Source organism: Pseudophryne corroboree, chromosome 5, assembly GCF_028390025.1.
Source record: "Pseudophryne corroboree isolate aPseCor3 chromosome 5, aPseCor3.hap2, whole genome shotgun sequence".
NCBI classification, from domain to species: Eukaryota; Metazoa; Chordata; class Amphibia; order Anura; family Myobatrachidae; genus Pseudophryne; species Pseudophryne corroboree.
In genome coordinates this window covers 680,841,171-680,867,821 of record NC_086448.1, presented here as the reverse complement: position 1 = coordinate 680,867,821, position 26,651 = coordinate 680,841,171, and the positions used below count along the sequence as shown (strand labels likewise).

At 44.3% G+C, this 26,651-nt stretch overlaps 1 long non-coding RNA gene across 2 annotated transcripts in view; it reads right to left on the bottom strand.

The window, feature by feature from the left end:
- Positions 1-25,714, bottom strand: part of LOC134929323 (uncharacterized) — a 78,221-nt gene extending 52,507 nt beyond the window's left edge. The window contains exons 1-3 of one of the 2 annotated variants that reach the window (XR_010178469.1): positions 25,631-25,702; positions 22,863-22,948; positions 20,998-21,062 (exon numbers count right to left, since the gene is read on the bottom strand). This is a non-coding gene — a long non-coding RNA (uncharacterized LOC134929323). Of the gene's footprint in view, positions 1-20,997; positions 21,063-22,862; positions 22,949-25,630 lie in introns of both variants that reach the window. The other variant, XR_010178470.1, reaches the window with a different exon arrangement.
- Between the last annotated feature and the right edge of the window lie 937 nt (positions 25,715-26,651).

Below are 26,651 nucleotides of genomic sequence, written 5' to 3'. Positions count from 1 at the left end.
AAGAAAAGTGCAGTGCCAGTAACATAGGAAAAAAACAAATAGGGGTATCAGCGACCAATGACGATTCTCATTAAATCGAAACGTAGCTCTATCTGGTTTCCAGTAGATTATTGATTCAAAGTCCTATGAGTGCCGCCTACCAACCGCTATATACTACATTTGCATTCTGCATAGGAGGGCACCGGGCACCATATACATTTTGTTACAAGGAGTGCCGAACATCCTTCTATCCTATATATATATATATATATATATATATATATATATATATTATTTATATATATATATTTATATATATATTTATATATATATAAAGAAAAGTGCAGTGCCAGTAACATAGGAAAAAAACAAATAGGGGTATCAGCGACCAATGGTGTCATGCAATGGTAAATTGAGAACAATAATAAATTTAAAAAGATTGGTCCTTTATAAATGGATTAGGTAGCTAATATAAAATATATCAAAGTCAATTTATTTGAGAGGGTTTCCCTCACTGACCCTCTACACTAAGGTAATATATACCTCCTGACTCTCTTATGCTTTGCTTTTATCTTGTTTTATATACTGTACATGTTGTCTTAGAATAACCTGAATATCAAAAGACAGAGAAGATCATTTCTCGCGATGAATGATCGTCTCTTCCTTTTGAGATCAGAACTTGCGGAAAGACTATAGCCAGGACTCTGTTCCCCTCGGAACCCCAAAGTGACCTAAAATGAGTCTTGATTCGACTGAAAAACCCAAAGTTCAGGTGTGTTCAGTTTTCAGCAAAACTAAATTGCTCAGCTCTATTATATACTGCACTTGATTGCAACATTTTATCAGACAGAGCAGTATTTCTTTAACGTGTCACAAAATAATGTTCCTTAAAAAATAAATGGATAAATAAATAAGAATTACAGTTACTGTACACTATTAACTTAGTCTGTATTGCTGACACCCACCAAAAGTGCATCTATGCAACTAACCCTAATCACTGTAACTGTGCCTGCTAGAAATTGGATCATTAGCTGTGTATTACATCTATGGCAATGCATGAAAGGTTGCTAATTCAGAACAATTTCTTGAGGTGGCTCGTGAAAATTATAAAAAAAATATTCAGAAAAATTAATACTTGAATAATAAAGAATTAAGTATTAACATTTCTCTTATGTCCTAGAGGATGCTGGGGACTCCATAAGGACCATGGGGTATAGACGGGCTCCACAGGAGACATGGGCACTATAAAGAACTTTTAGAATGGGTGTGCACTGGCTCCTCCCTCTATGCCCCTCCTCCAGACCTCAGTTAGATACTGTGCCCAGAGGAGATTGGGTGCATAGAAACATAGAAACATAGAATTTGTCGGCAGATAAGAACCACTTGGCCCATCTAGTCTGCCCCTTATTTTATTTTATTTTTTATATTATTTTTTATCACTAACCTTATTTGATCCTTATTTCTTTGTGCACTACAGGGGAGCTCTCCTGAGTTTCTCTGATAAAGAATTTTGTTAGGTTTTTTATTTTCAGGGAGCACTGCTGGCCACAGGCTCCCTGCATCGTGGGACTGAGGAGAGAGAAGCAGACCTACTTAAGTGATAGGCTCTGCTTCTTATCTTTTAATCATTGTTGCTATATGGCGACAGTGTTTTTTAAAATGCTTGTATAAATTGTAAAAATGGTAAATTATACAATTAATTGCATGTTAATTATTGGTTTATTGTGGCCAAGTTCTTAATTGTAATTTGTGTTTATAGTGATCATACACTGTGAATCTTGAAAAAGACGCTGCATAGCGTCGAAACGCGTCGACAGTGTTTTGTTGTGGGTTACAGATCTGCCTATCCATAGTGGGGAACTAATAGCTATTGGTATCCGGGTCCATTGCTATCGGCTCTAACATCATCTTGCCTTTCCCCATATGGTATGGCTTTTTTGTTTATCTAGTTTGTACTCTAATAAAAAGAGTGTTCTTGTCTTAATTGGATTGTATCTCTGGCTCTGATTTGTTACGAGGGACATTGGGGTTCATCCGCCCATGTGAGGAGAGTTCAAGGACCACAAAAGAAACCTTTATGAGTTTTCATCACGTCTTACAGAAGTAAGCACACATGTAAGCGTTCATCACCATAAATTCTGCATATCACGTTGGGTGCCTTTGAAAAGGAGGTGGAAGCTTGAACTTTCCATTTTTGGACTATACCAACACTTCCATTCCCTGTATCTCACAGTGGTGAAAGACCCATTCTCATTGCAGTATTACACTATGTTGCATTTTTTATTTTCCTTTTCATATTGAACGGACTACACCTGTCCATTGCGACAAAACCGGATTTCTGGGACATTGAGCGCAAAAGTGAGATCATACTTTTTTCTTTTTTGCAAGTTTGTATAGATTGGTGGTCTATTTAGTACTTTCCTTTGCAGCTCTATTGCGGCGCCAAGAGAGGAATTATTTTCTTATCTGCTTCTTAGGCTACTGGACACCATTAGCTCCAGAGGGAGTCAGAATGCAGGTCTCCCCTTGCTGTTCGTCCCGGAGCCGCGTCGCCGTCCTCCTCGCAGAGCCGGAAGATAGAAGCAGGGTGAGTATAAGAAGAAAAGAAGACTTCAAGGCGGCAGAAGACTTCAGATCTTTACTGAGGTACGCGCACAGAGGTAACGCTGCACGCCATTGCTCCCACAAACACACACACACTAGCAGGGACAGATGGGTGCAGGGCGCAGGGGGGGCGCCCTCGTCAGCAATAAAGCCTCTATATCTGGCATAGATACTGCGGAGGCAGTATTTCTTTCAATCCCCCGCCAATTTGAGATATTTTGAGCGGGACCGAAGCCCGCCGCTGGAGGGGGTGGAGCTTGGTCTCTCAGCACTAACCAGCGCCATTGTCTCCACAGAGATCTGCTGAGAAGCTGGCTCCCCGGCCTCTCCCCTGCTGAACACGGTGACACAGGGCAGAAAAGAGGAGGGGGGCATTTGTAAGGCGCAGTGAGTGTATTACACAGTAATTTAATATAAAAGCGCTATTATCTGGGACATTATTTTCCAGTGTCAGTTGGCGCTGGGTGTGTGCTGGCATACTCTCTCTCTGTCTCTCCAAAGGGCCTTATTGGGGAACTGTCTCCTTATAACTATATCCCTGTGTGTGTGGGGGTGTCGGTACGAGTGTGTCGACATGTCTGATGCAGAAGGCTCAGCTAAGGAGGAGGCGGAGCAGATGATTGTGGTGTCGCCGTCGGCAACGCCGACTTGTGATTGGGCAAAGCAGAGTCCAGGGAAAGAGCAGGGAATCAATCCACGGCTTCGGCTGGGTCACCGGGCCCTTCTGGGTGTCAAAAACGTCCCCTATCCCAGATAGCAGACACTGATACCGACACAGACTCTGACTCCAGTGTCGACTACGATGAAGCGAGGTTGCACCCGAGCGTGGCAAAAAGTATTCATTATATGATTGTTGCAATAAAAGATGTTTTGCATATCACAGACGACCCCTCGGTCCCTGACACGAGGGTGCGCATGTATAAGGAAAAGAAACCTGAGGTAGCCTTTCCCCCATCCCATGAGCTTAACAAGTTATTTGAAAAGGCTTGGGAAACTCCTGATAAAAAACTGCAGATTCCCAGGAGGATTCTTATGGCATATCCTTTCCCTGCACGGGACAGGGTACGTTGGGAATCCTCACCCAGGGTGGACAAGGCTTTAACACGCCTGTCCAAGAAAGTGGCGCTACCGTCTCCAGACACGGCAGCACTCAAGGATCCTGCTAATCACAGGCAGGAAACTACTTTAAAGTCTATTTATGCGCATAGAGGTGCTTTGCTCAGACCGGCAATAGCATTGGCATGGGTGTGTAGTGCAGTTGCAGCCTAGATAGGGATACCATTTTATTAACCTTAGGCCACATAAAAGACGCAGTCTTATATATGAGGGATGCTCAAAGAGACGTTGGGCTGCTGGGTTCGAGAGCCAACGCCATGGCGATTTCTGCTAGGCGCGCCATGTGGACTCGCCAATGGATGGGTGATGCTGACTCAAAGAAACATATGGAGGTTTTGCCATACAAAGGTGAAGTTTTGTTTGGGGAAGGTCTCGTGGACCTGGTTGCCACAGCTACCGCGGGTAAATCTACCTTTCCGCCGTTTGTTCCCCCAAAGCAAAAGAAAACTCTACAGTATCAGATGCAGTCCTTTCGGTCACGTAAGTCCAGATGAGGTCAGGGCTCATCTTTCCTCGCCAGAGGTAAGGGTAGAGGGAAAAGAATGCCTGCTATGGCTAGTTTCCAGGAGCAGAAGTCTTCCCCGGCTTCTACTAAATCCACCGCATGACGCTGGGGCTCCACTGAGGGAGTCCGCGCCGGTGGGGGCACGTCTTCTACTCTTCAGCCAGGTCTGGGTTCTGTCAGACATGGATCCTTGTGCGATGGATATTGTATCCTAAGGCTACAAACTGGAATTCGAAGAGGTGCCCCCTCGCCGATTTTTCAAGTCGGCCTTGCCAGCTTCTCCCCCAGAGAGGGAAGTAGTGTTTGCTGCAATTCAAAAGCTGTATCAACAACAAGTGATTGTCAAGGTTCCCCTACTTCAACAGGAGAAAGGGTACTATTCGACCCTGTTCATGGTCCCAAAGCCGGATGGTTCGGTCAGACCCATTTTAAATCTAAAATCCCTAAACCTGTACTTGAGAAAGTTCAAATTCAAGATGGAATCGCTCCGGGCTGTGATCTCGTCTGGAAGGGGGGGGGATTTTATGGTGTCACTCGAGTGAATATGCATACCTTCATGTCCCCATATATCCTCCTCATCAGGCGTACCTGAGATTCGCTGTACAGGACTGTCATTACCAGTTTCAGACGTTGCCGTTTGGGCTTTCAACGGCCCCGAGGATTTTCACCAGGGTGATGGCGGAGATGATGGTGCTCCTGCGCAGGCAGGGAGTCACAATTATCCCATACTTGGACGATCTTCTGATAAAAGCAAGATCGAGAGATCAATTGCAGAAGAGCGTGTCGCTCTCCCTGAGAGTGCTACAGCAACACGGTTGGATTCTCAATCTGCCAAAGTCACAATTTATTCCAACGACTCGACTATCATTCCTAGGCATGATTCTGGACACGGAAAAGAAGAGGGTTTTTCTCCCGATGAAAAAAGCCCAGGACCTCCAGAACATGGTCAGAGACTTGCTAAAACCAAAAAGAGTGTCTGTTCATCAATGCACTCGAGTTCTGGGGAAAATGGTGGCAGCCTACGAGGCCATCCCCTTCAGCAGGTTTCATGCAAGGACGTTTTCAGTGGGACCTCCTGGACAAGTTGTCCGAGTCCCATCTACTAATACATCAAATGATTAGCCTGTCCCCCCGGGCCAGGGTGTCTCTCCTGTGGTGGCTGCAAAGTGCTCACCTTCTAGAGGGTCGCAGGTTCGGCATTCTGGACTGGGTTCTGGTGACCATGGACGCGAGCCTCCGAGGATGAGGAGCAGTCACACAAGGAAGAAATTTTCAGGGGCTATGGTCAAGCCAGGAGGCTTGTCTACACATCAACGTACTGGAAATGAGGGCCATATACAACGGCCTACGACAAGCGGAGGATCTTTTTCGCGACCTACCAGTTCTGATTCAATCAGACAACGTCACAGCCGTGGCTCATGTAAACCACCAAGGCGGGACAAGGAGCAAAGTGGCAATGGCGGAAGCCACCAGGATTCTTCGCTGGGCGGAAAATCACGTAAGTGCTCTGTCAGCGGTCTTCATTCCGGGAGTGGACAACTGGGAAGCAGACTTCCTCAGCAGACACGATCTCCATCCAGGAGAGTGGGGACTTCATCAAGAAGTTTTTACAGAGATAACAAGTCTTTGGGGACTTCCTCACAGACATGATGGCGTCATGCCTCAACAAGAAGCTTCGGAGGTTTGTGCCAGGTCAAGGGACCCTCGGGCAGTAGCGGTGGACGCCCTGGTGACATCTTGGGTGTTTCAGTCGGTCTATGTGTTCCCCCCTCTTCCTCTCATCTCAATAATATTGAGAATCATAAGACAAAAAAGGGTGAAAACAATACTTATTGTTCCAGATTGGCCTCGAAGGGCCTGGTATTCAGATCTTCAGGAGATGCTTACAGAAGATTCATGGCCTTTTCCTCTCAGGGAGGACCTGTTACAACAGGGGCCCTGCGTGTTTCAAGACTTACCGTAGTTACGTTTGACGGCATGGCGGTTGAACGCCGAATCCTAGCTGGGAAAGGTATTCCGGAGGAAGTTATCCCTACTCTGATAAAGGCTAGGAAGGAGGTGACGGCAAAACATTATCACCGTATCTGGAGGAAGTATGTTTCTTGGTGTGAAGCCAAGAATGCTCCTACGGAAGATTTCCATCTGGGCCGTTTTCTCCACTTTCTACAGACAGGAGTGGATATGGGCCTAAAATTGGGCTCCATTAAAGTACAGATTTCTTCCCTGTCTATTTTATTTCAGAAGGAATTGGCTTCTCTCCCAGAAGTCCAGACTTTTGTAAAGGGAGTGCTGCACATCCAGCCTCCTTTTGTGCCCCCAGTGGCACCGTGGGACCTTAACGTGGTGTTACGGTTCCTGAAGTCTCACTGGTTTGAACCTCTTCAAACGGTTGAATTGAAATTTCTCACCTGGAAGGTGATCATGCTGTTGGCCTTGGCATCTGCAAGGCGGGTGTCCGAATTGGCGGCCTTGTCTCACAAGAGCCCCTATTTGACTTTCCATGTGGATAGAGCAGAGTTGAGCACTCTTCCTCAATTTTTGCCTAAGGTGGTTTCTTCATTTCATATGAACCAACCTATTGTGGTGCCTGTGGCTACGAGTGACTTGGAGGATTCCAAGTCCCTGGATGTAGTCAGGGCCTTAAAAATCTATGTAGCCAGGACGGCTCGAGTTAGGAAAACAGAAGCACTGCTTGTCCTGTATGCAGCCAACAAGGTTGGCGCTCCTGCTTTGAAGCAGACTATTGCTCGCTGGATCTATAACACGATTCAGCAGGCTTGTTCTACGGCAGGATTGCCGTTAACAAATTCGGTAAAGGCCCATTCCACTCGCCTTTACAGCTTTGCCGAGCAGCTACCTGGTCAGGTTCAAACACTTTTGCAAAGTTCTATAAGTTTGATACCCTGGCTGATGAGGACCTTGCGTTTGCTCAGTCGGTGCTGCAGAGTCGTCCGCACTCTCCCGCCCGGTCTGGTGCTTTGGTATAAACCCCATGGTCCTTAGGGAGTCCCCAGCATCCTCTAGGATGTAAGAGAAAATAAGATTTTAAACCTACCGGTAAATCTTTTTCTCCTAGTCCGTAGAGGATGCTGGGCGCCCGTCCCAGTGTGGACAATATCTGCAAGGCTTGTATATAGTTGTTGTTTACATAAGGGTTATGTTACAGTTGAGATCAGTCTTTAGCTGATACTGTTTTTTGTTCATACGGTTAACTGGTTGCGTATATTCCAGGTTATACGGTGTGGATGGTGTGGGCTGGTATGAATCTTGCCCTTAGATTAACAAAATCCTTTCCTCGTATTGTCCATCTCCTCTGGGCACAGTTTCTCTAACTGAGGTCTGGAGGAGGGGCATAGAGGGAGGAGCCAGTGCACACCCATTCTAAAGTTCTTTATAGTGCCCATGTCTCCTGTGGAGCCCGTCTATACCCCATCGTCCTTACGGAGTCCCCAGCATCCTCTACGGACTAGGAGAAAAAGATTTACCGGTAGGTTTAAAATCTTATTTTTTTTAAATCAATTTAATAATCTAGCTAAATTTGAGAAAGTTGAACAGGTTTCATGTTACAAATTAGTCTACACGCTAATGAACAACAAACTTAGTGCACGAATGGTGAATGCAAACTGTCATGCCTGAGGTCTGACTCTGACCAATGGAGAATTCAGGCGTAGGGGCTGACTGTAATGTGAATCTGGGAGCTCTTATACATTAACCAGGATTAGTGATGTGCACCGGACATTTTTCGGGTTTTGTGTTTTGGTTTTGGATTCAGTTCCGCGGCCGTGTTTTGGATTCGGACACGTTTTGGCAAAACCTCACCGAAAATTTTTTGTCGGATTCGGGTGTTTTTTTCAAAAAACCCTAAAAAACAGCTTAAATCATAGAATTTGGGGGTCATTTTGATCCCATAGTATTATTAACCTCAATAACCATAATTTCCACTCATTTCCAGTCTATTCTGAACACCTCACACCTCACAATATTATTTTTAGTCCTAAAATTTGCACCGAGGTCGCTGGATGGCTAAGCTAAGCAACACAAGTGGCCGACACAAACACCTGGCCCATCTAGGAGTGGCACTGCAGTGTCAGACAGGATGGCACTTCAAAAAAATTGTCCCCAAACAGCACATGATGCAAAGAAAAATGAAAGAAAAAAGAGGTGCAAGATGGAATTGTCCTTGGGCCCTCCCACCCACCCGTATGTTGTATAAACAGGACATGCACACTTTAACGAACCCATCATTTCAGCGACAGGGTCTGCCACACGACTGTGACTGAAATGACTGGTTGGTTTGGGCCCCCACCAAAAAAAGAAGCAATCAAACTCTTCTTGCACAAACTGGCTCTACAGAGGCAAGATGTCCACCTCATCATCATCCTCCGATTCCTCACCCCTTTCACTGTGTACATCCCCCTCCTCACAGATTATTAATTCGTCCCCACTGGAATCCACCATCTCAGATCCCTGTGTACTTTCTGGAGGCAATTGCTGCTGGTGAATGTCTCCACGGAGGAATTGATTATAATTCATTTTGATGAACATCTTCTCCACATTTTCTGGAAGTAACCCCGTACGCCGATTGCTGACAAGGTGAGCGGCTGCACTAAACACTCTTTCGGAGCACACACTGGAGGGAGGGCAACTTAGGTAGAATAAAGCCAGTTTGTGCAAGGGCCTCCAAATTGCCTCTTTTTCCTGCCAGTATACGTACGGACTGTCTGACGTGCCTATTTGGATGCGGTCACTCATATAATCCTCCACCATTCTTTCAATGGTGACAGAATCATATGCAGTGACAGTAGACGACATGTCAGTAATCGTTGGCAGGTCCTTCAGTCCAGACCAGATGTCAGCACTCGCTCCAGACTGCCCTGCATCACCGCCAGCGGGTGGGCTCGGAATTCTTAGCCTTTTCCTCGCACCCCCAGTTGCGGGAGAATGTGAAGGAGGAGATGTTGACGGGACACGTTCCGCTTGACTTGACAATTTTCTCACCAGCAGGTCTTTCAACCTCTGCAGACTTGTGTTTGCCGGAAAGAGAGATACAACGTAGGTTTTAAATCTAGGATCGAGCACGGTGGCCAAAATGTAGTGCTCTGATTTCAACAGATTGACCACCCGTGAATCCTGGTTAAGCGAATTAAGGGCTCCATCCACAAGTCCCACATGCCTAGCGGAATCGCTCTGTTTTAGCTCCTCCTTCAATGTCTCCAGCTTCTTCTGCAAAAGCCTGATGAGGGGAATGACCTGACTCAGGCTGGCAGTGTCTGAACTGACTTCACGAGTGGCAAGTTCAAAGGGTTGCAGAACCTTGCACAACGTTGAAATCATTCTCCACTGCGCTTGAGTCAGGTGCATTCCCCCTCCTTTGCCTATATCGTGGGCAGATGTATAGGCTTGAATGGCCTTTTGCTGCTCCTCCATCCTCTGAAGCATATAGAGGGTTGAATTCCACCTCGTTACCACCTCTTGCTTCAGGAATGTTTGGTGGTGCTCCAGTCTTCGGCACGCGGTGGCTGAATGCCGAAAGTGGCCCGCAATTCTTCGGGCCACTGACAGCATCTCTTGCACGCCCCTGTCGTTTTTTAAATAATTCTGCACCACCAAATTCAATGTATGTGCAAAACATGGGACGTGCTGGAGTTTGCCCAGATGTAATGCACGCACAATATTGGTGGCGTTGTCCGATGTCACAAATCCCCAGGAGAGTCCAATTGGGATAAACCATTCTGCGATGATGTTCCTCAGTTTCCGTAAGAGGTTGTCAGCTGTGTGCCTCTTCTGGAAAGCGGTGATACAAAGCGTAGCCTGCCTAGGAACGAGTTGGCGTTTACGAGATGCTGCTACTGGTGCCGCCGCTGCTGTTCTTGCAGCGGGAGGCAATACATCTACCCAGTGGGCTGCCACAGTCATATAGTCCTGAGTCTGCCCTGCTCCACTTGTCCACATGCCCGTGGTTAAGTGGACATTGGGTACAACTGCATTTTTTAGGACACTGGTGACTCTTTTTCTGAGGTCTGTGTACATTTTCGGTATCACCTGCCTAGAGAAATGGAACCTAGATGGTATTTGGTACCGGGGACACAGTACCTCAATCAAGTCTCTAGTTGCCTCTGAATTAACGGTGGATACCGGAACCACGTTTCTCACCGCCCAGGCTGCCAAGGCCTGAGTTATCCGCTTTGCAGAAGGATGACTGCTGTGATATTTCATCTTCCTCGTAAAGGACTGTTGGACAGTCAATTGCTTACTGAAAGTAGTACAAGTGGTCTTCCGACTTCCCCTCTGGGATGATGATCGACTCCCAGCAGCAACAACAGCAGCGCCAACAGCAGTAGGCGTTACACTCAAGGATGCATCGGAGGAATCCCAGGCAGGAGAGGACTCGTCAGACTTGCCAGTGACATGGCCTTCAGGACTATTGGCTTTCCTGTGTAAGGAGGAAATTGACACTGAGGGAGTTGGTGGTGTGGTTTGCAGGAGCTTGGTTACAAGAGGAAGGTATTTAGTGGTCGGTGGCCTCCTTCCGCTGTCACCCAAAGTTTTTGAACTTGTCACTGACTTCTGATGAATGCGGTCCAGGTGACGTATAAGGGAGGATGTTCCTAGGTGGTTAACGTCCTTACCCCTACTTATTACAGCTTGACAAAGGCAACACATGGCTTGACACCTGTTGTCCGCATTTGTGTTGAAATAATTCCACACCGAAGAGCTGATTTTTTTTGTATTTTGACCAGGCATGTCAATGGCCATATTCGTCCCACGGACAACAGGTGTCTCCCCGGGTGCCTGACTTAAACAAACCACCTCACCATCAGAATCCTCCTTGTCAATTTCCTCCCCAGCGCCAGCAACACCCATATCCTCATCCTGGTGTACTTCAACACTGACATCTTCAATTTGACTATCAGGAACAGAACTGCGGGTGCTCCTTCCAGCACTTGCAGGGGGTGTACAAATGGTGGAAGGTGCAAGCTCTTCCCGTCCAGTGTTGGGAAGGTCAGGCATCGCAAACGACACAATTGGACTCTCCTTGGGGATTTGTGATTTAGAAGAAAGCACAGTTCTTTGCTGTGCTTTTGCCAGCTTAAGTCTTTTCATTTTTCTAGCGAGATGATGAGTACTTCCATCCTCATGTGAATCTGAACCACTAGCCATGAACATAGGCCAGGGCCTCAGCCGTTCCTTGCCACTCCGTGTTGTAAATGGCATATTGGCAAGTTTACGCTTCTCCTCAGACGCTTTTAATTTTGATTTTTGGGTCATTTTACTGAACTTTTGTTATTTGGATTTTACATGCTCTCTACTATGACATTGGGCATCGACCTTGGCAGACGACGTTGATGACATTTCATCGTCTCGGCCATGACTAGTGGCAGCAGATTCAGCATGAGGTGGAAGTGGATCTTGATCTTTCCCTATTTTACCCTCCACATTTTTGTTCTCCATTTTTTAATGTGTGGAATTATATGCCAGTATCAATAGCAATGGCCTACTACTATATATACTGCGCACAACTGAAATTCACCACAGGTATAGAATGTAGATGGATAGTATAATTGACTACACAGAGGTAGGTACAGCAGTGGCCTTCCGTACCGTACTGCTATATATACTGGTGGTCACTGTATGCAAACTGCACAACTGAAATGCACCACAAGTATAGAATGTAGATGGATAGTATACTTGACGACACAGAGGTAGGTACAGCAGTGGCCTTCCGTACCGTACTGCTATATATACTGGTGGTCACTGTGTCCGCAAACTGCACAACTGACATGCACCACAGGTATAGAATGTAGATGGATAGTATACTTGACGACACAGAGGTAGGTACAGCAGTGGCCTTCCGTACTGTACTGCTATATATACTGGTGGTCACTGTGTCAGCAAACTGCAAAACTAAAATGCACCACAGGTATAGAATGTAGATGGGTAGTATACTTGACGACACAGAGGTAGGTACAGCAGTGGCCTTCCGTACCGTACTGCTATATATACTGGTGGTCACTGTCAGCAAACTGCACAACTGAAATGCACCACAGGTATAGAATGTAGATGGATAGTATACTTGACGACACAGAGGTAGGTACAGCAGTGGCCTTCCGTACCGTACTGCTATATATACTGGTGGTCACTGTGTCAGCAAACTGCACAACTGAAATGCACCACAGGTATAGAATCTAGATGGATAGTATACTTGATGACACAGAGGTAGGTACAGCAGTGGCATTCCGTACCGTACTGCTATATATACTGGTGGTCACTGTCAGCAAACTGCAAAACTGAAATGCACCACAGGTATAGAATGTAGATGGATAGTATACTTGATGACACAGAGGTAGGTACAGCAGTGGCCTTCCATACCGTACTACTATATACACTGGTGGTCACTGTGTCAGCAAACTGCAAACTTAAAATGCACCACAGGTATAGAATGTAGATGGATAGTATACTTGACGACACAGAGGTAGCTACAGCAGTGGCCTTCCGTACCGTACTGCTATATATACTGGTGGTCACTGTCAGCAAACTGCACAACTGAAATGCACCACAAGTATAGAATGTAGATGGATAGTATACTTGACGACACAGAGGTAGGTACAGCAGTGGCCTTCCGTACCGTACTGCTATATATACTGGTGGTCACTGTGTCGGCAAACTGCACAACTAAAATGCACCACAGGTATAGCATGTAGATGGATAGTATACTTGACGACACAGAGGTAGGTACAGCAGTGGCCTTCCGTACCGTACTGCTATATATACTGGAGGTCACTGTCAGCAAACTGCACAACTGAAATGCACCACAGGTATAGAATGTAGATGGATAGTATACTTGATGACACAGAGGTAGGTACAGCAGTGGCCTTCCGTACCGTACTGCTATATATACTGGTGGTCACTGTGTCAGCAAACTGCACAACTGAAATGCACCACAGGTATAGAATCTAGATGGATAGTATACTTGACGACACAGAGGTAGGTACAGCAGTGGCTTACTGTACCGTAATGCTATATGTTATATACTGGTGGTCAGCAAACTGTGCAAAACTGAAATGCACCACAGGTATTGATGGATAGTATACTTGATGACAGAGAGGTAGGTACAGCAGTGGCCTACTGTACCGTAATGCTATATATTATATACTGGTGGTCAGCAAACTGTGCAAAACTGAAATGCACCACAGGTATGGATGGATAGTATACTTGACGACACAGAGGTAGGTACAGCAGTGGCCTTCTGTACCGTACTCCTATATATTATATACTGGTGGTCAGCAAAATTATGCACTGTACTACTATATACTACACAATGCAGCACAGATATGGAGTGTTTTTCAGGCAGACAACGTATACTGGTGGTCACTGGTCAGCAAAACTCTGCACTGTACTCCTCCTATATAATATTATACTGGTGGTCCCCAGTCCCCACAATAAAGCAGTGTGAGCACAGATATATGCAGCACACTGAGCACAGATATGGAGTGTTTTTCAGGCAGACAACGTATACTGGTGGTCACTGTCAGCAAAACTCTGCACTGTACTCCTCCTATATAATACAGCTGCTCCCCAGTCCCCACAATTAAGCAGTGTGAGCACAGATATATGCAGCACACTGAGCACAGATAAGTAGCGTTTTTTTCAGGCAGATGATGGCAGGGCAGGTTCAGGAATGTTTGGTGGTGCTCCAGTCTTTGGCACGCGGTGGCTGAATGCCGAAAGTGGCCCGCAATTCTTCGGGCCACTGACTGCATCTCTTGCACGCCCCTGTCGTTTTTTAAATAATTCTGCACCACCAAATTCAATGTATGTGCAAAACATGGGACGTGCTGGAATTTGCCCAGATGTAATGCACGCACAATATTGATGGCGTTGTCCGATATCACAAATCCCCAGGAGAGTCCAATTGGGGTAAGCCATTCTGCGATGATGTTCCTCAGTTTCCGTAAGAGGTTGTCAGCTGTGTGCCTCTTCTGGAAAGCGGTGATACAAAGCGTAGCCTGCCTAGGAACGAGTTGGCGTTTACGAGATGCGAGATGCTGCTCCTGTGGTGCAGGTATAGAATGTAGATGGATAGTATACTTGACGACACAGAGGTAGGTACAGCAGTGGCCTTCCGTACCGTACTGCTATATATACTGGTGGTCACTGTGTCAGCAAACTGCACAACTGAAATGCACCACAGGTATAGAATCTAGATGGATAGTATACTTGACGACACAGAGGTAGGTACAGCAGTGGCCTTCCGTACCGTACTGCTATATATACTGGTGGTCACTGTGTCAGCAAACCGCAAAACTAAAATGCACCACAGGTATAGAATGTAGATGGATAGTATACTTGACGACACAGAGGTAGGTACAGCAGTGGCCTTCCATACCGTACTGCTATATATACTGGTGGTCACTGTCAGCAAACTGCACAACTGAAATGCACCACAGGTATAGAATGTAGATGGATACTATACTTGACGACACAGAGGTAGGTACAGCAGTGGCCTTCCGTACCGTACTGCTATATATACTGGTGGTCACTGTGTCAGCAAACTGCACAACTGAAATGCACCACAGGTATAGAATGTAGATGGATAGTATACTTGACGACACAGAGGTAGGTACAGCAGTGGCCTTCCGTACCATACTGCTATATATACTGGTGGTCACTGTCAGCAAACTGCAAAAACTAAAATGCACCACAGGTATAGAATCTAGATGGATAGTATACTTGACGACACAGAGGTAGGTACAGCAGTGGCCTTCTGTACCGTACTGCTATATATACTGGTGGTCACTGTGTCAGCAAACTGCACAACTGAAATGCACCACAGGTATAGAATCTAGATGGATAGTATACTTGACGACACAGAGGTAGGTACAGCAGTGGCCTACTGTACCGTAATGCTATATATTATATACTGGTGGTCAGCAAACTGCAAAACTGAAATGCACCACAGGTATGGATGGATAGTATACTTGATGACACAGAGGTAGGTACAGCAGTGGCCTACTGTACCGTAATGCTATATATTATATACTGATGGTCAGCAAACTGTGCAAAACTGAAATGCACCACAGGTATGGATGGATAGTATACTTGACGACACAGAGGTAGGTACAGCAGTGGCCTTCTGTACCGTACTCCTATATATTATATACTGGTGGTCAGCAAAATTATGCACTGTACTACTATATACTATACAATGCAGCACAGATATGGAGTGTTTTTCAGGCAGACAACGTATACTGGTGGTCACTGGTCAGCAAAACTCTGCACTGTACTCCTCCTATATTATATTATACTGGTGGTGCCCAGTCCCCACAATAAAGCAGTGTGAGCACAGATATATGCAGCACACTGAGCACAGATATGGAGTGTTTTTCAGGCAGACAACGTATACTGGTGGTCACTGTCAGCAAAACTCTGCACTGTACTCCTCCTATATAATACAGCTGCTCCCCAGTCCCCACAATTAAGCAGTGTGAGCACAGATATATGCAGCACACTGAGCACAGATAAGGAGCGTTTTTTTTCAGGCAGAGAACGGATAAAACTGGTGGTCACTGATCAGCAAAACTCTGCACTGTACTCCTCCTATATTAATATAAAGCTGCTCCCCAGTCCCCACAATGATATAAGCAAGCACAAATATTTGCATCAACTCAACAATGAAAAAACGGAGAGGACGCCAGCCACGTCCTCTCCCTAACATTTCCAATGCACGAGTGAAAATGGCGGCAACGCGCGGCTGCTTATATAGAATACAATTCTCGCGAGAATCCGACAGCGGGATGATGACGTTCGGGTGCGCTCGGGTAAACCGAGCCATACGGGAGAATCCGAGTATGCCTCGGACCCGTGTAAAATGGGTGAAGTTCGGGGGGGTTCGGTTTCCGAGGAACCGAACCCGCTCATCACTAACCAGGATGTGATAAACTTGAGTGTAGGCCCAAAGGCGTGTCCAGAATGGAGGAGAATATAAAATAAAATGTCTTTTATTCAGCACGCAGGATGGTACAGATAGTCGGTACAATAATCGGTATCACAGATGATGCAGTAACATTGGCACAGGAACAGAGGTAATACTGTAGCAGAAGTAACATCAAAGGCAAGATGTAATATAAGATGCAGTTTGGACCACTAATGAAGTCCCGATATAAATGAGCACACAACAGTAGACAGAGCTGCAGTGTAAACCACTGATGAAGTCCAAATATAAATGAGCACACAATGTTACTGATCACTGGAGATGGGCAAGATACCAGTGGTACTGGATATTAATGGCAGAGCACCAATTTTGGTAGAGATCGATGGCGGAACACAGATGGACAGGAGATCGATGGCGGAACACCAATGGAAGTGAGTATAGATGGTGGAACACCGATGGAACTGAGTATAGACGGTGGAACACCAATGGAGCTGAGTGTCAATGGCGGAACACTGATGTAGCTGAGTATCGATGGCGGAACACCGATGGAGCTGGAGATCAATGGTGGAACACCGATGGAGCCAGGCAGAGCTGAAAGCAAGATGGATCTCAGGTCTCAGGGTAGAATGGAATCTCCTGGAGCAAGGAAACCTGGAAGCAGCTGAGAGCAAACAACCATACAGGATATGACAATCATAGCACTGGCGATTAGGCAGTCCTTACCCTGCATTCTTATAGGAGCCAGTGTGCAAGGATTGGCTGGGATGATCAGCTGTACAGCAGGATGCTCAGGATAGGCTCACTGGAGGATGCTCAGAGTAGGCTCACTGGAATCAGATGACCGGATCATACATGGCAGCACCCATGTTTGGTTTAGGAGGGAAACTATATTTGTGTCACATGTGGCTGCAGATCTGCCACACTATGCAGTGGACGCAGACCACGCTGACAGCAACTGGATCTGGAGCATAGTGACAGCTTGGATGGGTACTTGAGAGGTAAGAATGTTTGTTTAATTAAATTAAAGATCTGCGACACTATGCAGTGGTGCCTAGGGAAGCTTGGAATGGAATCTGTTCAGGACCAGAGGTTTTCACAATGATATGTGAAAGGTGCTGGGGACTTTCAGGAAAGGAGGTAGTTTCAGCTTGTAAGCCACCGGATTGATGACTCGCTCAATAGCAAATGGACCAATATAGCAAGAAGCGAACTTCATGGAAGGTACTCTTAACCTCAGATTTTTGGTAGACAGCCACACATGATCTCCCGGTTGGAGAGCAGAAACCGCTTTCCGCTTCCTATCAGTAAACTTCTTATACCTGACAGATGCCTTGAGAAGCGATGATCGAATGAGTTTCCAATTTTTAGCAAATTGTTGGAGTGTAAGATCCACCGCTGGCAGAGAAGAAGCTGTAAGCTGGCTGAATTCAGGAACTCTGGGATGGAACTCATAGTTTGCAAGGAATGGTGTGGATGAGGATGAAGAGTGGTACTGGTTGTTATGGCAGAACTCTGCCCAAGTAAGCAAGTGGGACCAGTCTCTTCAGAAAAGGATACATAAATTCAAAGAAAGGATTCCTAGTCTTGATTCACCCTCTCAGTCTGTCTGTTCATCTGGGGGTGATAGGCTGTGGAGAACTTCAACTTGACTTGAAGTATGAAGCAGAGACTTCGCCAAAACTTGGCGATAAACTGGACTCCTCTGTCAGAAATAATTTCCACAGGTAGCCCATGGAGCTTGAAGATCTCTTGCACAAATAATTGAGCCAGCTTGGAAGCTGACGGAAGACCAGTGAGCGGAATGAAGTGGGCCATCTTGGTGAACTGGTCAACTATCACCCAGATGGTACTGTATTTATTGGACTCAAGGAGGTCTGTAACAAAGTCCATCAAGAGATGAGTCCACGGACGATGAGGCACAGATAAGGGCATTAATTGCTCGGCAGGAGACTGATGATTGATCTTGTGCTGCATGCACTTAGAGCAAGAAGCAATAAAGTCCTGTACATCCCGTATGAGGGTTGGCCAACAGTACTGCCTGGTGATGAACTCATAGATCTTATGAATGCCCGCATGACCAGCGAAGCGAGAAGCATGTGCCCACTGAAGGAGCTTCGTCTTAAGTGCTGGCTTGACAAAGCTATTCCCTGGAGGAGGCGTAGAGTCCACTCCCACTGTGGAGAATGCTACTGGATTAATAATTGAATACTTTTCAGTAGAACTTGACTCATTTTCTTGCTCCCAGGCGTGGGAAGGGCATCAGCCTTACAATTTTGTGACCAAGTACAGAACGACAGTTTGAAGCGAAACCTGGAAAAGAACTCATAGATCTTATGAATGCCCGCATGACCAGCGAAGCGAGAAGCATGTGCCCACTGAAGGAGCTTCGTCTTAAGTGCTGGCTTGACAAAGCTATTCCCTGGAGGAGGCATAGAGTCCACTCCCACTGTGGAGAATGCTACTGGATTAATAATTGAATATTTTTCAGTAGAACTTGACTCATTTTCTTGCTCCCAGGAGTGGGAAGGGCATCAGCCTTACAATTTTGTGACCAAGTACAGAACGACAGTTTGAAGCAAAACCTGGAAAAGAAAAGGGCCCATCTGGATTGACGGGGGCGAAGAAATTGAGCAGACTTGAGGTACAGCAGATTTTTGTGGTCAGTTAGAATGGTGATTTCATGGGAAGCACCTTTGAGTAGACATCTCCATTCCTCTAATGCCAACTTTAATGTGAGCAATTCTTGGTCACCAATAGCATAATTGCGCTCTGTGGGTGAGAATTTTCTTGAGAAAAACCCACATGGGTGGAGATGACCATCTGGACCCACACTGTTCCCACACTGATGGATGAGGCATCCACTTCTAAAATGAAGGGTAATGAAGTGTCTGGTTGTTTCAAGACTGGAGCTGAAATAAACTTCTGTTTTAGAAGATGGAAAGCTTGAGTAGCTTCTTCAGACCACTTTGCTGGATTGGCCCCTTTATGGGTTAGAGCAGAGTTGGGGGCAACGATGGTAGAGAAATTGCGGATTAATTTTCTGCAGTAATTGACGAAGCCCATTAAGCATTGAACGCCTTTCAACGAGGAAGGAATTGGCCAATCTTGAATTGCTGTAATCTTTTTTTAGATCTATTCTAAGACAGGCGCCCGAAATAATGTATCCAAGGAATGATATAGACTTTACCTCGAACATACACTTTTCAAGTTTGCAGAATAAACGGTGAGCACATAGACAGGACAGAACCTCTTTCACCCATGGCGGAACACCAATGGAGCTGGAGATCGATGCGGAACACCGATGGAGCCAGGCAGAGCTGCAAGCAGGGTAGAAATCAAGTCTCAGGGTAGAATGGAATCTCCTGGAGCAAGATAACCTGGAAGCAGCTGAGAGCAAACAACCATACAGGATGTGACAATCATAGCACTGGCAATTAGGCGGTCCTTACCCAGCATTCTTATAGGAGCCAGTGTGCAAGGATTGGCTGGGATGATCAGCTGTACAGCAGGATGCTCAGGATAGGCTCACTGGAGGATGCTCAGAATAGGCTCACTAGAATCAGATGACCGGATCATACATGGCAGCACCCATGTTTGGTTTAGGAGGGAAACTATGTTTGTGTCACATGTGGCTGCAGATCTGCCACACTATGCAGTGGACGCAGACCACGCTGACAGCAACTGGATCTGGAGCATAGTGACAGCTTGGATGGGTACTTGAGAGGTAAGAATGTTTGTTTAATTACCCGAACCATGACGCAAACACTAAGAAGTGAACACAACCCACAAAACTTAAACCACAAAGTTGTTATCAGGGTTGGTTGATGATTAGATAATGAACATGTTCATGGCTTTTGAACTTGAAAAGTTTGATTGAATTTCAATGGCTAAATATTTTCAAGTATTTCTAATCATCTTGACTGTACCCCGTCTGTTATAACATAGTGCCTACTACCATCCTGCAGTCACAACATTTTTTATTTTATATCTTCTTCCTCTATATTATACAAATAATTGATTCTTATTCACCTTCTTTAAATGATATTGTCTAATACAAATAAGACATACATGTAATACTACATGTGAATTAGTAATTATGAACTGTAACTGCTGTACACATGTATCTATAACAAATCGTGTCAATCTTACACATATTTTAAAGTTTATAGTAAAAAACTTTACTGCATACAGAATATTAAAAGTAGAAACACTTAATGAAAACATAACAAAAAACACAATCTGCACAGTACTGTAAAGAAATATTATGCAGCATTTCATTCAATACCATATTGTGATATATTACTAATATCCAGTGCAGCCACTAGGTGATGTGCTTAGCACATGTATGGTAAAGTACAGAAACAAAACATAAAAAATTCTAAGCTCTGTTAAATTTATTGTAAGTGTGTGTGTGTGTATATATATTTAGGGATATTGAATGCTTTTTTAAAATCTAAAAATGTTTGCAGCTTGAATTACAACTGGCATATCTTCCTGAAAGCTATATAAAAGAATTCTTACTTATTGATCTCTTAAAATGTACAGATGTTTTATCATAATAATCGCTCAATATTTCTGCTAGGAAATAATTATGTTTTAAATTATTTTTCTTATAAACCAAATGGCCAAAAAATGCTAATTTACATTTACAAATTAAATCGATGCAAAGTAACGTAAACACATTTTTTTAGTTTAAAAAATGTATTTGTATCTCATCGCAGAGGTAAGTGGCATCATGAAAAATATCTAGTCAAATATTGAAATACTTTTTCTATAATTTGTATGTCAATTAACTTTCACCTATGGGCTATGTTTAGGGCAGAATTATTTTTCTTTAGCTTTTATTGGGATAGATAATTACCAACACCATATATTTGTTCTATTTTTCAATTTTATGGATGTAATTCCATATTCAGTGAACCAGATCTGGAAATAAAAAAAAACCTAATTATAATATATTAAAAGAAAGCTGTTATTTTTTGTTACAGATAAAAAGAACAACAATGTGGATTCAATTATTAGGTAGGAAAATGTTAAATATATCTTGACGTTAATCTATCAAAACTATTCATTTGGAAACTTGGTCTCCCAAAGTAATTATCTATGATAATGTTCATTATTGGGAAGCTGTAATTTTAGTTGAATACTTAAAATGCTTCATGTCATTTTGCCTTGAATTGAAAGTAATTTAATTTTTCTAAGCAGTGGGATTTAAAACCATACTGTAGATATTGCAAAACACTACGAAAACAGATTTTTTTTTTTGCAATGGTAGGATTTGTTGTCAAGTGTAATGTTATTACTCTACCATGTTTAAGCTGCTACAATAAGTTATATACTTTAAGTTTTAAGCAACTTTTCAATACATTTAGCTGACTGAGCTGTTGCCTTAGATCCTATTGTCACTTTTGTTCTGAATAGTTTTTCAGGGGAAACTTTCTCTTGAGCTATAGTGATGTGTTTTTTGAAATATGTTTATGTAATTGGTTATATTGTTAAAACAATGGCCCTCATTCCGAGTTCTTCGCTCGCTAGCTGATTTTAGCAGCATTGCACACGCTAGGCCGCCGGCCTCTGGGAGTGTATCTTAGCATAGCAGAATTGATAACGAAAGATTAGCAGAATTGCGAATAAATAATTCTTAGCAGTTTCTGAGTAGCTCGAGACTTACTCCTACACTGCGATCAGCTCAACCCGTTTCGTTCCTGGTTTGACGTCACAAACACGCCCTGCGTTCGGCCAGCCACTCCCCCGTTTCTCCAGACACTCCCACGTTTTTCCCTGACATGCCTGCGTTTTTTAGCCAACGCCGGGAAAACGCTGAATTGCCGCCCAGAAATTCCCCTCTCTGTCAATCATTCACCGAACACCAGTGCGACTGAAAAGCGCCGCAGAAGCTACAGCAAAACTGCTAAGTTTTTAGTAAAATAACTAAGCGCATGCGCTCTGCGTACCATGCGCATGCGCAGTTAGCGACTAATCGCAGTATAGCGAAAATCGGCAATGAGCGTACAACTCGGAATGACCCCCAATGTGTAGCCGTAAACAATGAAATTCCAATAACTACATTTGGATCATTTATATGAACAATATGACCATCTGCTAAATATAGTTGAGCTATAGACAAGGGATGCAAGATGCTGGCTGTCGGGATATCTGCATTCGGAATACCGACGCCAAAATCTGGACAATCACAATGCCGATGCCAGAATCTCGACAAGGCCAGGAGACCAACACTGGAATCCCGTTAACCGGCATTGGTATTGTGACCACTGGCATCCCGTCCGCCCGTCATATGCCCAGTATATATTCAGAATAGCAAATTGTTATCTTACCACTTTTATAATATGTGTTCTCTAGCTATCTTGATATCCTCATGCTCGAGTGAGACTCTTTTGCATGGGTTCATCCATTTTAAAGGATAAAGCTTAGTATTTATTGATCCATGCAGCACCAACTATTGAGTCCACTTGGACGGGAATGATATACATGGGACACAAATGGCTTACTAGCCTGTATCTGTATATAGGATTGCTTGTGTGGACAAGACAAAGAGATATAGGGCTATAATTGTTTAGTGAAGCAAAGGTCTGATTTGACCATTTAAACTATAGATCTTCACTGTCATATAAACATTATAATACTTTCATGTTTATTTTGCCACTAAATGCAAAGGATGCAATACAATACATGTGTCATGTAGTGGAGCCGGAGCCTTACACTTACCGGATCTGGGGTGCAGGACACTTCTTCCGTGATGGGTTCCTGTAGTGTGGTAGCCAAATGGCATCTCTTCTGCATCTGTCCTGATGCTGAACCATATTGTAGCAGAGGGGGAAATCTTTTAGCTAGGTGACCTCTGATATATTGCCATCTAAACTTATAGGTACAATGGGGAGATTGACCAGAGTACATCTGCCTCCTGGGCTGGTGCCCCTGGAGCTTCTTGGGAGGCAGCTGGAGAATGCTGCCTGGCTGCTTTGATTGTACCCAATCAGAGTGGCAAGAACACATTTTCTACCTGCCTCCCAGGCTGCAACAAGGCACTGAATGGCTGTCTGCTTGCTAATTGGTGGATGGCTGCAGTGAATCATTCACTATTTGCCTCCATCCTGCAGCCAGACAGTGAATGACTGTCAGCTTGTTGATTGCTGGATGGTTAGAGTTATTCAGCAATCAGAGTGCTGACAACCATTCACTGTATGTTAGTATGTGGGGAGATGGTGTGTGACCGCAGGAGTTATGATTTTTTTTTAATTAATTTCCATGAATGGGTGGGTAAGAACCTCAGTGCATTGCTTTACCCAAAGCCTTCATTGCTGTTAAGATGGCCTGGCTCTGGGGATGTAGTTGGGGTCCCAGTGTTCGGGATCTCAGCAGTAAGAATACCAGCACCGGAATCCTGACATCTGTCATAATACCAATGTTGAAATCCCGACAGCCAGAATCCCAAATGTAAGTATACATGGTGGGCTAGGGTTAGGCTGTGGGGGTAGGGTTAGGGTTTGGCTGTAGGAGGAGGGTTAGGTTTAGACTGTGGGGAGAGAAGATTAGGGTTAGGCTGTGTCAAGGGGAGGTTAGGGTTATGCTGTGGGAAGGGAGGGTTGGCATTAGCGTTAGCTACCTCCTGCACCCCAGTCGGTATTTAAAGCTGTTGTGATGCTGGTATCTGTATTCTGACCACCGCCATACTGCTGCTAGTGTCCAGTAACCAACCCTCTCAAAGTATACTCCTGTGATAACTAGGCATTAGAGGTAACATAATAGTAGGGATTCTTTTTGATGTACAGTATATTTCTATAAACTATCAGTAAAATACATTAATGTATATAAATCTACATGGCAGCTTTCTGAATGTTTTCACTTATCAACTGCAGATTCCAAAGTAATATTCTACAAATGTGTTTGCAAGATTTAACATAAGATTTAACATAAGGACCTCTCTCTACAAATGTTATATCTGCCCATCCCCCCTGCAGTATACATGGTTCTGCCCAACTGCCAACAAATTTGCTGCTGCAATCAACTCTGAATTACTCCCAATGATAGAAAGGTGTCAGAACACACAGTGCATCTCAGCTTGCTGTGTATGGGGCTGCTGAGCCACAGGCCAATCAGAGTGCCCAAGCTGACCCCTCTCCACAAGCGAAAGCGCTATAATGGGCACATGATCATCAGAACCAGACATCCTTTTTTCTGCACATAATATTATATATAATACTATACATTTTACATATTATGTCACTCATTGATTATAATAATTTAAACCAATGTACTGTTTGCCTGTCACTGGGATGTTATGTGTACTGTATGGTGGTCATTTGGGATGTTGTGTGTACTGTATGGGTGGCAACTAAATACTGAATGACTATAGTCTATGGTGGTCACTTTGATGCATGCTGAGTTCCATAAAACATTTTTTTATGTCTTTTAAGCAATTTGTGCAAACATGAGTGACAGGCATAAAACTCACCATGGAGCTATCTAATCATACAGAAGAGGTAATTATTATCACATACATTTTGGTGTCCTGGAGGGGCATTTGCATGTTTTTTACATTGTGCCTCCATGGTGATGCTATTGCGGAACATCTGTTCATATATTGGACAGCCATACAGTATCACTTCTCTAGGCCAAAGAGCCTGGTACTCCCCTCTTGCTTTCTTTTGGCGCCACTGATTGTTAGTATCTTAGTAAAAGTAGTGCTGCGCAGAATAGGGACAGACACTGAGAATGACACCCAGCACAGAGAGAAAGAGAGAGAGAGAGAGACATATACTACAGAGCAGTCAGTGAGTGCCACAAATGGAGTATAATATATTAATAACGGAGGCAGCTCCTGCACATCAGGGCTGGGTGACAGTTGTGATTCCTCTGCCACCCAGGGTACATAACAGCCACCCATGTCAGTTATGCTTAGCATTATTGTTGATAAGCGATTTGTGCTCCCAAGTAGCAGCCACATTTCCAGAGCTTGTAAGAAAATTGTATAGACTCATGCAATATATTCATGTGTGTGATACTGGATGCATAAAAAGAACTGGGTTTATTGTTCACATCTTCATACTTGTTTAAACTTAATTATTTGATACTTTTAGTTGTGGGTTTCTATTTTCCTGTCCACTGGAAACTGTCTCAGGTCACTCCTTACATCGGCAATAACGTACCAGGTACACACTTTGCCATACAGTGACCACATGGAGGGACACACACATTGCACACTACAGGCACCCAAGGAGTATATACAGGGAGTCGAGAGAGACTCACACACTGCACACTACAGACACACAATGAGGATACACAGGCAGAGACACACATACTGCACACTATAGACAAACAGTGATGCTATATAGGGAGAGACATACACACTGCACATTACAGACACACAATGAGGATATACAGGGAGATACATACACACACACAAGCTTACATGGAAGTCTCACACACACACAAGTCACACAAACACACATATAATTCCCTCCACTCATTCTTACCTTACAAACTGCAGCAGAGTGCAGTGTCACTGACTGGGCAGGCCCTGGATCTGTTGCTACTCCTCCTCTCCCGCTCACAGCAGCAGCAACAGTGTGAGTGAGCAGCAGTTGGAGTCCTATTTAGACACGCCCCCTGGATCCCATTTAGCCCCACCCCCTGCTAGTTTCCATATTCTCTGTCACTGTCTCCTGCATGGCTGCCATTGCGTTTTGAGCCGGCCCTGCCGGCAGTATGAGCCGGCCACCATTGGTATGCATTGTACCAGCTAAACAGAAACCTACCCGCAATACCGGTGGACCAATCCGCCCCTGGAGTCAGCAGTGTCACGTTCAAAGAATTTAATAACAAAGGGAGTACATACAAACTCCTTCATTTATGCCTTGATTTTGTTGTCTGAAAATATTGCATGAGGTGGTTGACAGAGCGTCCATAATTCCCAACACATTCTATTCGAAGATTTATGGGACCAATTTCCAGGTAAATCATATTTTTGCTACATTATAAATTACACATTTATATATAATAGAGTCGCAATAAGCCTAGCTTTTTTTAAACGAATGAGAATAAAAGTTAATTTTTACATTTCAATGTATATAAGTGTGCCCCAGAAAAGGCATACAGAGTCGCTATTTTTCTTTACGTCTTTGTAAGGAAACCCTTCTTTTGGAATGTGTCATCACATTCACCTACATCACTGCAAGAAGCAGAGGTAGCAACTACTACTCTGTCACATGGTAGTGAAGAATCCATTGAAGATATTAGTGATTCAATGATGGAAGGAAATACTGAGCACCAATATGAAGAAATTGGGTCCCAAAATATTGGAGTAGGCAATGATATTGGCTTATGGCAAATCACCCTGATCTCCTTTAGGGCAAAGAGAGGCTCAGCTCAATTACAAAACTGTAATGATCAATTGATAGAGAAATCAACTCCACAATAGCAGTCCAAGGATGGGAAAAGATTTATGTAAAAATGTACAGTATACAGAATTTGATTAAACGGAAAAAGCAGAACAAT